The sequence below is a fragment of the Oryctolagus cuniculus genome, chromosome 8, assembly GCF_051225735.1.
Source record: "Oryctolagus cuniculus isolate XC-2025 breed Fujian yellow rabbit chromosome 8, ASM5122573v1, whole genome shotgun sequence".
NCBI classification, from domain to species: Eukaryota; Metazoa; Chordata; class Mammalia; order Lagomorpha; family Leporidae; genus Oryctolagus; species Oryctolagus cuniculus.
In genome coordinates, this window is record NC_142874.1 from 62,103,997 (window position 1) to 62,113,772 (window position 9,776).

At 39.7% G+C, this 9,776-nt stretch overlaps 1 long non-coding RNA gene across 2 annotated transcripts in view; it reads right to left on the reverse strand.

Annotated features, from left to right (window-relative positions):
- Positions 1 to 9,360, reverse strand: part of LOC138843380 (uncharacterized) — a 65,350-nt gene extending 55,990 nt beyond the window's left edge. For both annotated transcript variants that reach the window (XR_016211946.1, XR_011378039.2), the window contains exon 1: positions 9,230 to 9,360. This is a non-coding gene — a long non-coding RNA (uncharacterized LOC138843380). The remainder of the gene's footprint in view (positions 1 to 9,229) is intronic.
- Positions 9,361 to 9,776: the final 416 nt, after the last annotated feature.

Genomic DNA, 9,776 nt, shown 5'->3' on the forward strand with positions numbered 1-9,776 from the left:
CAAAAAAGCGGTCTGCACATTAATGTTTATTGCAGCTCAATTCACAATAGCTAAGACCTGGAACTAACGTAAATGCCCATCAACGGTAGACTGGATAAAGAAATTATGGGATATGTACTCTTTAGAATACTATACCGCAGTAAGAAACAACGAAATCCAGTCATTTGCAACAAAATGGAGGAATCTGGAACACATCATGCTGAGTGAAATAAGCCAGTCCCAAAGGGACAAATACCATATGTTCTCCCTGATCGGTGACAACTGACTGAACACCAAAAAGGAAACCTGTTGAAGTGAAATGGACACTATGGGAAATGGTGACTTGATCAGCATAGCCCTGACTGTTAATGAACAACTTAATACATTATCCCTCTTAGTATTTTTTTTTGTCTGTTCTACTTAATATGACTGGTTTAATTCTGTAATTATCACACAGTTATTCTTAAGTGTTGAAAATTAACTGAAATGTGATCCCTGTTAAACATAAGAGTGGGAATAAGAGAGGGAAGAGATGTATAATTTGGGACATGCTCAAGCTGACTTGCCCCAAATGGTAGAGTTAGAAACATACCAGGGGACTCCAATTTAATCCCATCAAGGTGGCATGTACCAATGCCATCTCACCAGTCCAAGTGATCAATTTCAGTTCACAATTGATCATAATGAAAGGACTAAGAGTCAAAGGGAGCACATAAATTAGTCTAGTACCTGCTAATACTAACTGATAGAATAATAAAGGGAGAGTGATCCAACATGGGAAGCGAGATACTCAGCAGACTCATAGAATGGTGGAAGTCCTAAACAGCATTCTGGCCTCAGAATCAGCCCTAAAGGCATTCCGATCTGGCTGAAAAGCCCATGAGAGTATTTCATGCATGGAAAGCCAAGAAACTCTGGCAAAAAAAAAAAAAAAAAACTACATGAAAGATGAAAGTTCTCTGTGAGTTAGATCCCAGTGGAAAGAACAGGTCTCCAAAGAAGGAGGTACCTTTCTCTGAAGGGAGGAGAGAACCTCCACTTTGAATATGACCTTGTCTAAACAAGATAATAGTCGGTGAACTCAAAAGGCTTCCATAGCCTTGGAAACTCATGACTGGTGCATAGGGAGATTACTGATGCCATAAACAGGAGTGTCAATTTGTAAAGTCAACAACAGGAGTCATTGTGCACTTACTCCTCATGTAGGATCTCTGTCCTTAATGTGCTGTACATTGAGACTTAATGCTATAATGAGTACTCAAACAGTATATTTCGCTTTGTGTTTCTATGGGGGTGCAAACTGTTGAAATCTTTACTTAATGTGTACTAAACTGATCTTCTGTAAAAAAAAAAAAAAGAAGAAATTATCAATTCCCCACTTGACTCTCACTGGGATTAAACATGACAATAGGTCTGATCTGATTCCATCATCATTTAAAAAATCATCTATTATTTTTCACTTTATGTTTCTGTGTGGGAGCAAACTGTTGAAATCTTTACTTAATGTATGGTAAACTGATCTTCTGTATATAAAGAGAATCGAAAATGAATCCTGATGTGAATGGAAGGGGAGAGGGAGTGGGAAAGGGGAGGGTTGCGGGTGGGAAGGACGTTATGGGGAGGAAGCCATTGTAATCCATAGCCGTACTTTGGAAATTTATATTCATTAAATAAAAGTTAAAAAAAAGAAGGAGTTTGGGAGGATTCCTTCCCTTTCAAATATTTTGAATAGCTTGAGAAGAATTGGAGTTAGCTTTTGAGTATGTCCCAAATTGTACATCTCTTTCCTCTCTTATTCCCACTCTTATGTAGAATTTGGGACATGCTCAAGCTGACTTGCCCCAAATGGTAGAGTTAGAAACATACCAGGGGACTCCAATTTAATCCCATCAAGGTGGCATGTACCAATGCCATCTCACTAGTCCAGGTGATCAATTTCAGTTCACAATTGATCATAATGAAAGGACTAAGAGTCAAAGGGAGCACATAAACAAGTCTAGTACCTGCTAATATTAACTGATAGAATAAACAAAGGGGAGAGTGATCCAACATGGGAAGCGAGATACTCAGCAGACTCATAGAATGGTGGATGTCCTATACAGCATTCTGGCCTCAGAATCAGCCCTAAAGCCATTCCGATCTGGCTGAAAAGCCCATGAGGGTATTTCAGACATGGAAAGCCAAGACACTCTGGGAAAAAAAAAAAAAAAAAAAAAAAAAAAAACTAAATGAAAGATCTCTGTGAGTGAGATCCCAGTGGAAAGAACAGGTCTTCAAAGAAGGATGTACATTTCTCTGAAGGGAGGAGAGAACCTCCACTTTGAATATGACCTTGTGTAAACAAGATAAGAGTCGGAGAACTCAAAGGGCTTCCATAGCCTTGGAAACTCATGACTGGTGCATAGGGAGATTACTAATGCCATAAACAAGAGTGCCAATTTGTAAAGTCAACAACAGGAGTCATTGTGCACTTACTCCTCATGTAGGATCTCTGTCCTTAATATGTTGTACAATGTGAATTAATGCTATAACGAGTACTCAAACAGTATATTTCACTTTGTGTTTCTATGGGGGTGCAAACTGTTGAAATCTTTACTTAATGTGTACTAAACTGATCTTCTGTAAAAAAAAAAAAAAAAAAAAAAAAAAAGAAGAAATTATCAATTCCCCACTTGACTCTCACTGGGATTAAACATGACAATAGGTCTGATCTGATTCCATCATCATTTAAAAAATCATCTATTATTTTTCACTTTATGTTTCTGTGTGGGAGCAAACTGTTGAAATCTTTACTTAATGTATGCTAAATTGGTCTTCTGTAAATAAAGAGAAACGGAAATGAATCCTGATGTGAATGGAAGGGGAGAGGAAGTGGGAAAGGGGAGGGTTGCGGGTGGGAGGGACGTTATGGGGAGGAAGCCATTGTAATCCATAAGCCGTACTTTGGAAATTTATATTCATTAAATAAAAGTTAAAAAAGAAGAATTGGAGTTAGCTTTTTTTTCAATGTTAAGCTTTTCTTAGTTGAAGGCTCTTTATCATTGATTCATTTTCCATCATGGTTATTGATCTGTTTAGCTTTGCTATGTCTTCATGATTCAGTTTTGAGAGAGTTTATGTGTCCAAGAATCTATACATTTAAGTTTCCCAATTTGTTGGCATATAGCACTTTGTAATAATTCCTGATTATTCTTTTTATTTCTGTTATATCTGTTGTTGCATTGCCTTTTCCATCTCAGATTTTCTTGATTTGGGTCTTCTCCCTTTTTTATTTATTTACTTTTTTGGTTAGTTAGGCCTATGATGTTTAATTTTTCTTTATTTTTTCAAATATCCAACTCTTCATTTCACTAATCTTTTTTTTTTTTTTTTTTGACAGGCAGAGTGGACAGTGAGAGAGAGAGAGACAGAGAGAAAGGTCTTCCTTTGCCGTTGGTTCACCCTCCAATGGCCACCACAGCCGGCACACCGCGCTGATCCGAAGCCAGGAGCCAGGTGCTTCTCCTGGTCTCCCATGGGGTGCAGGGCCCAAGGACTTGGGCCATCTTCCACTGCACTCCCGGGCCACAGCAAAGAGCTGGCCTGGAAGAGGGGCAACCAGGACACAATCTGGAGCCCGACCAGGACTAGAACCCAGTGTGCCGGCGCCGCATGTGGAGGATTAGCCTATTGAGCCGCAGACCCGGCCTAACTAATCTTTTGTATTACTTTTTTGGTTTCAATTTTATTTCTTCTGTAATTTTTAATTAGATCTTTCCTCCTACGAATTTGGGGTTTTGTTTCTTGTGTTTATAGGTCCCTGAGATGCACTAATAGCTCATTTATATGGAGCGTTTCCAATTTCTTGTTATAAGTGTCAATTGCTATGAACATTAATGCTGCTTTTGCTGTACCATAAGTTTTATATTTTGTACTGTCATCCTCATGTGTTTCCAAATTTTTTTAATTTCTTTTTTAATTTCTTCAATGATTCACTGTTAATTCAGGACCATGTTGTTCAGTGTCTACATATTTGCATATAATCTAGGTATTTGAGTTGTTGATTTCCTGGTTTATGTGGTCAGAGAAGATACAAGGTATGATTTAGATTTATTTTTTTTTTGTTTAATATGCTGATGCTTGCTTTACAGCCTAGCATTTGCTCTATCCTCAAGAAAATTTCAGTCACTGATGAGAAAAATGCGTATTCTTGCAACTATAGGCCAAAAAATTCAGTAGATATCAGTTAGGTCATTTTGTCCATAGTGTCGATTAGCTCTGTTGTTTCTTTGTTGATTTTCTGTCTAGTTGATCTGTCCATTGATGAAAGTGGAGTATTGCAGTTCCCCATTAACACTGTATTGGAGTCTATGTATCCCAATACATTCACTAATACTTCCTTTAAATAGTCAGGCACCCTGTAATTGGGTGCATGTACATTTATAAGGTGACATCTTCATGCCTTTATACACTGGTGTGCTGCAGACAGTGAAAACCATTTTTTAACATTTGAAAATTCAGCAAATTGGTCATTTAGCCATTGGTAAACTGACAAAAAGTTATGGTAGGGAATATTTAAATCATATTAATTAGCTCATTCTACACTCCATGGCTTTAGTTTCCCCTAGAGAGCTAGTTTACCAACATAACACCACATACATGTACTGTACTCAGGAGCATTCCTTAACAAATTTCCTTCATTTAACATGCCATTTCAGGGTCTGATTCCTGGGAAAGAAATTTGTTATCCATGGATATTTTAAGGAAGTAATCCCCAAAGGGGATATTTTAGCAAGTTCATCCACTACTGGATGTCAATGAGAACTTCATTACTGGTGTCATGTGGTATGCCAATACCCCTGACATGACTTAGGGGTGATATTTTTTATAGTATCCCAATTGGTGAACTGGGATTGAAAGTCTCATAGAACATCTTCAGACATCTAAGTGATTCAGGTTACTTGTAATTACAGGTGATGCAATTAGATCCCTTGCCTGAGTGAGGAGATTCATTTAAGAAATATGATAGCGGGATGAAGGTAATTAATCATCAACTTACAGAAAAGTCTAAAAATCAGACGATGCCCTTTGTAGCATAAAAAAACAGTTATTTAACAGAGTCAGAAGGCAGAAAAAAGCTGATAAGCTGATGTCAAGTGTTAGATTTAATAACAAAGAAAGCAGTGATATTGACTTCTCAATCCCATAAAATCTGTTGTGCCAAGTCAGGGTTCTAGTTGGGAATGGCTAGCAACTTTGGACTTAAAACATGAATATCTACGTCAATGCAATCAGCAATATTGAAACTCCAGGTTCCCTAAGACACCTTGGATCTGAAGAAGTACTTACTTCTTCCCTCTTAAAAACTAGAAATTTCTGCTATTCCCCCATTCTTTGAGACTCTACAGAGTATCTTGATTATAAATTAAAAAATCTACTAGCCTTTTCCACCCTGCATGATAAACAATAGCAAGTAAAATCATGAATAAACTTTTCTTGGGAAGTACTGAGTCTGTTTTGGGAGGGCAATTATTATGTGTATTAGTCCATTGTTATCAATACTATGCTTAAGACAACTAAGATTGGATAATTTTATGACAACAAAGGTATTATTTAGCCCACCCTCCTGGAAGCTGGGGGTCTAAACAACGTGTCATAGTTTTTAGTGAATACCCCATGGTTGCATTACATGCTGGATTGCAATGGCATGCCCAGTGTGTGTATAGGTGCAAAGGATTACACCTTGATTGAGGAAGCCAGAGAGTTTTGGGAATCAGGCTTAGACTTTTAAAACAATTCACTTTCATGAGAACCCATTCCAGAACAGCATACTCCTTTACAGGAGCAATATTTAAAATAATCTAAGGGTCTCACACTAGGTCCTAGCATCATCCCATAGTGCCACCTCAGGGACCAAGCATCCAATACATGAATCTTGGCATAGGGAAGAGGGACAAAACACATCTGAATTATAGCAAAATACCACAAATGAGCTAGGGCCTATCAAGTAAGGATCACCATGAAAAGGCAATATGCATGGTATAGAATTCTGAAGATGTAGAATTAAAGAAGATATGACAAAAAGTTGAAAATGTGATAGTTGAAGAATCTAGCATTGTAGTGCAGTGAGTTAAGCCACTATCTGCAACACCAGCATCCCATAAGTGCACTGATTTGAGTCACAGCTGCTCTAATTCCAATCCAGCTCTCTTCTAATGTGCCTGCAAACAGATACGACTCAAGTACTTGGACCTCTGCCACCTACATGGGAGACTTGACTGGAGCTCCTGGGTCCTGACTTTAGACTGGCCTAGCCCCAGCCATGTGGGAAGTGAATCAGCAGATGGATGATCTCCGTTTCCATCTCTCTCTCTCTCTCTGTGACTCTGCCTTATTTATGAATATAAATAAATAAATATTTTTAAATATGGAAGCTTATTCCTATGGGAATATGTTCACTTGACAGAAGGTTTAGCACCCTGTAAAGTTCTATGTGTTACAATATTAGTGAACTGTCAAATTAAATTTGGTAAACTTGAAAAATTGATAGCTTACATAAATTGAACTTGAACTGGCACAAGAGTCATCATCAGTTATTACTGTAATGATTAAAGGACTCAGAGAAATGGGAGTGAGAGAATGGATATAAGGCCATAAAACTGAAACTAGTACCTCTGGTTCATGGGAGGACCAAGATGATATTCATGTTACCATTATCATTACTAGTGATTAAAAACATGCCATTTAGAAAGGAAATACACTAGGGTGTATCACAAGAGATACATCACAGAATTGTTGTCTGTGTTACCAGTATATAGTGTGAGGCCTTACAACAATAGAGACCAAGGTTAATCACTAGAATAAATATGGAAAATTTATTCTATTAAATGAGAAATTTGAGCTAGAGTCTGAGGTGTTTATGCAGATGATTAAAGAAGATAGTGGCCAGTGCCGCAGCTCACTAGGCTAATCCTGCGCCTTGCGGCGCTGGCACACCGGGTTCTAGTCCTGGTCGGGACGCCAGATTCTGTCCTGGTTGCCTCTCTTCCAGATCAGCTCTCTGCTGTGGCCAGGGAGTGCAGTGGAGGATGGTCCAAGTCCTTGGGCCCTGCACCCCATGGGAGACCAGGAGAAGCACCTGGCTCCTGGCTTCGGATCAGCGTGGTGCACCAGCTGCAGCGTGCCGGCCACGGCGGCCATTGGAGGGTGAACCAACGGTAAAAGGAAGACCTTTCTCTGTGTCTCTCTCTCTCACTGTCTACTCTGCCTGTCAAAAAAAAAAAAAAAAAAAAAAAAAAAAAAAAAAGAGATAGTGTTCCAAGACAAACTAGTAACAAGCAGTCACTCAATCTATAAAATCCAAGGACACAGAACTGGTAATCAGCTTCCTAGCCCTCCCAGAAGTCATGATTTTTGATTGAGCAATTGTCCATTATTCAGAGCTGAGTCATTTTCCTAAGCACTGGATCCCCACTGAAGGGGGATATTTTTCACCTGAGAATATTCATTTATTGTGGACCTGATCTGGAAGTTTACAACCCGGACTTCAAGTCTTTGCCTAGTGCCATAATAATATGAACGTTTTGAGGGTGAGAATCTTGGGAGAAGGTGTGTATGTATTATGGAATGGTCGATAACTAAGTTTTCATAGAGGACTTCAAAAAATTGTATTATTTCTGAAATTGCATGATACTTCCTATCACAAATGCTCTCTCAGAACATAGCCACTCTATGTTAGAAAGTGCAGATTGTGCCCTCTGTGCCCTTTGTGGGCTTCTATTAACAGCCTCAATTAATAGGTGTGACAAATGGGAGCACATATTTTGAACCTGTATCTTTTCTCACTAAACTTTCCCTTATAATCCGTATGATATGATTTTTGTCATCTTGGACCACAAAGACAGTCCTGTTTGGAAAAGGAGTGCAGCTAGTATCTACCACAGTTGGCTAAAACTTTAGGTAAGCATATGACCAATTTGCCAGTCTAGTGAGTGGTTTGGCCTGAAATCAGATCTTTTCCATCCTTATGAAGCCATTCTAGCTGACAATGCATGGGATAGACAAAGGCCCTTCTGACAATTCTCTGTGTAAATTGGAGGTTCATGAGAAAAAGAAATAACATTTGAAACATATATGTTTGCTTACTGTAACTTTGAAGATTTGAAATCAAGTTACCATTTTTGTGATAACAACACTTTACATACACTCTGTAAATGTTTCAAGAATTTGCTAATTATACTAGAATAATTACAAAGCTTCATACAAAATGAGATCAAAAGATAATCTGCTTTGTGCAAAATATTTCTGTCAGGATTTCCCCCTTCGGGAACTGGCTGGGTTACCGCAAAGGAAGAGTCGAGGAGACTGAGGAAGGTCAAGCTAAACACACTTTATTGATACTCTAGGTGACTAGGAGGAGAGATGGCTCAAGCCTATTCCTGTGGGCACTAGGCACTATGGACCAGGGAGAGAGGCTGAGCAACCTCTGGTTTACAGTGTCTGAGGGTCCCCTTACATACAGTTTCTAGAGTCTAGCCCCGCCCACATTCCGACCTCCCAGGGTTCTGTAGTCATGGCAAGGACAGTTTGTGGTTAGGCTGTCTAGTTAGGCTGTGGGTTTTCAAATCTTACCAGCGAGGGTGCTTACCTTTCTACTTTTCTTTCAAGCTGTACTACTGCACAGTTACTTTCTTTCAAACGGCACTACAGTTACTTTGTTTCAAAGGGTGCTACAATTACTTTCTCCATGAATGGTTCCCTAACAATTTCTGAATTTCATGCAGAGATTTTTCTTACACATATTTCCATGTACTTTTTGAAAACAATTTACATGCATTGATTTCAAAAATTTTTGAGTCACAATAAACATAATTAAAAAATTTATTTTTATTGATTTGAAATCAGAAAGAGAGTAAAAGAGAGAGAGACAAGGAAGTCTTCCACATTCTTGTTCCCTTGCAAATGTCCACAGCAGCCAGGCTGGGCCAGTCTGAATGCAGAAGTCAAGAACTCCATCTGGATCTGCCATGTGGATGGCAAGGACACACAATTGCTTCATTCATCTTCAGCTGCCTACCAGGGTGCTTATTAGCAGGAAGCTTGTCGCTCCCCCTCTCGCGGAGGAACGACACTGGACACTGCACTGTTCTTTTGTCTGCTCGGCCCTTCCTGGGTTAGCTGCCGTTCCCTCACTCGCGGAGGAATGAAGCCGTCCCGGGTTAGCTGCCGCCCCCTCCACCTCCATGGAGGGGTGGCACCCCCTGCCACTTACCCCGCTTCCGCAGAGGAGCGGCACACCGCCGGCCAGCTCTCAGGGGTTCCTCAGATGTTGCTCTCAGATGTTCCTGGTGCATGTTGTCTCTCTCCTCCTTTATAGTCCTCTTCCACCAATCCATGCTCTGCTGCCCACACGCCGAGCACGCTGCTCTCCTCCAATCAGGAGCAGGATCAGCTCCTGCAGTTTATTGGTCGAACTGGAGGCAGCTGCGTAGAAGTTGTTTGGTCCCTCTCAACGCCATATTGTGGGAGAGCAGATGCATAGAATAAGTCTTAATTCCAGTAATTTAGTCTAGTCTCAGTTGCTCCCCACAAAGCTGACAGGAAGTAGAGGCTGAAGTTAATTTCTAGGTACACTTCTACAGGATGTGGGTGCCCCAAGCAGTGGTTTAATCCCCTGCACAACAATGCCCACCACTAAATTTATTTTTAATTATGTTTTCTACAAACTTTTTGAAGTCCCCAAATATCCTTTGTCATGATCATTGTAGCCATTGTATTTCATTGCATTTTCATACAAACTTCAGGTTGAGTGAAAAATT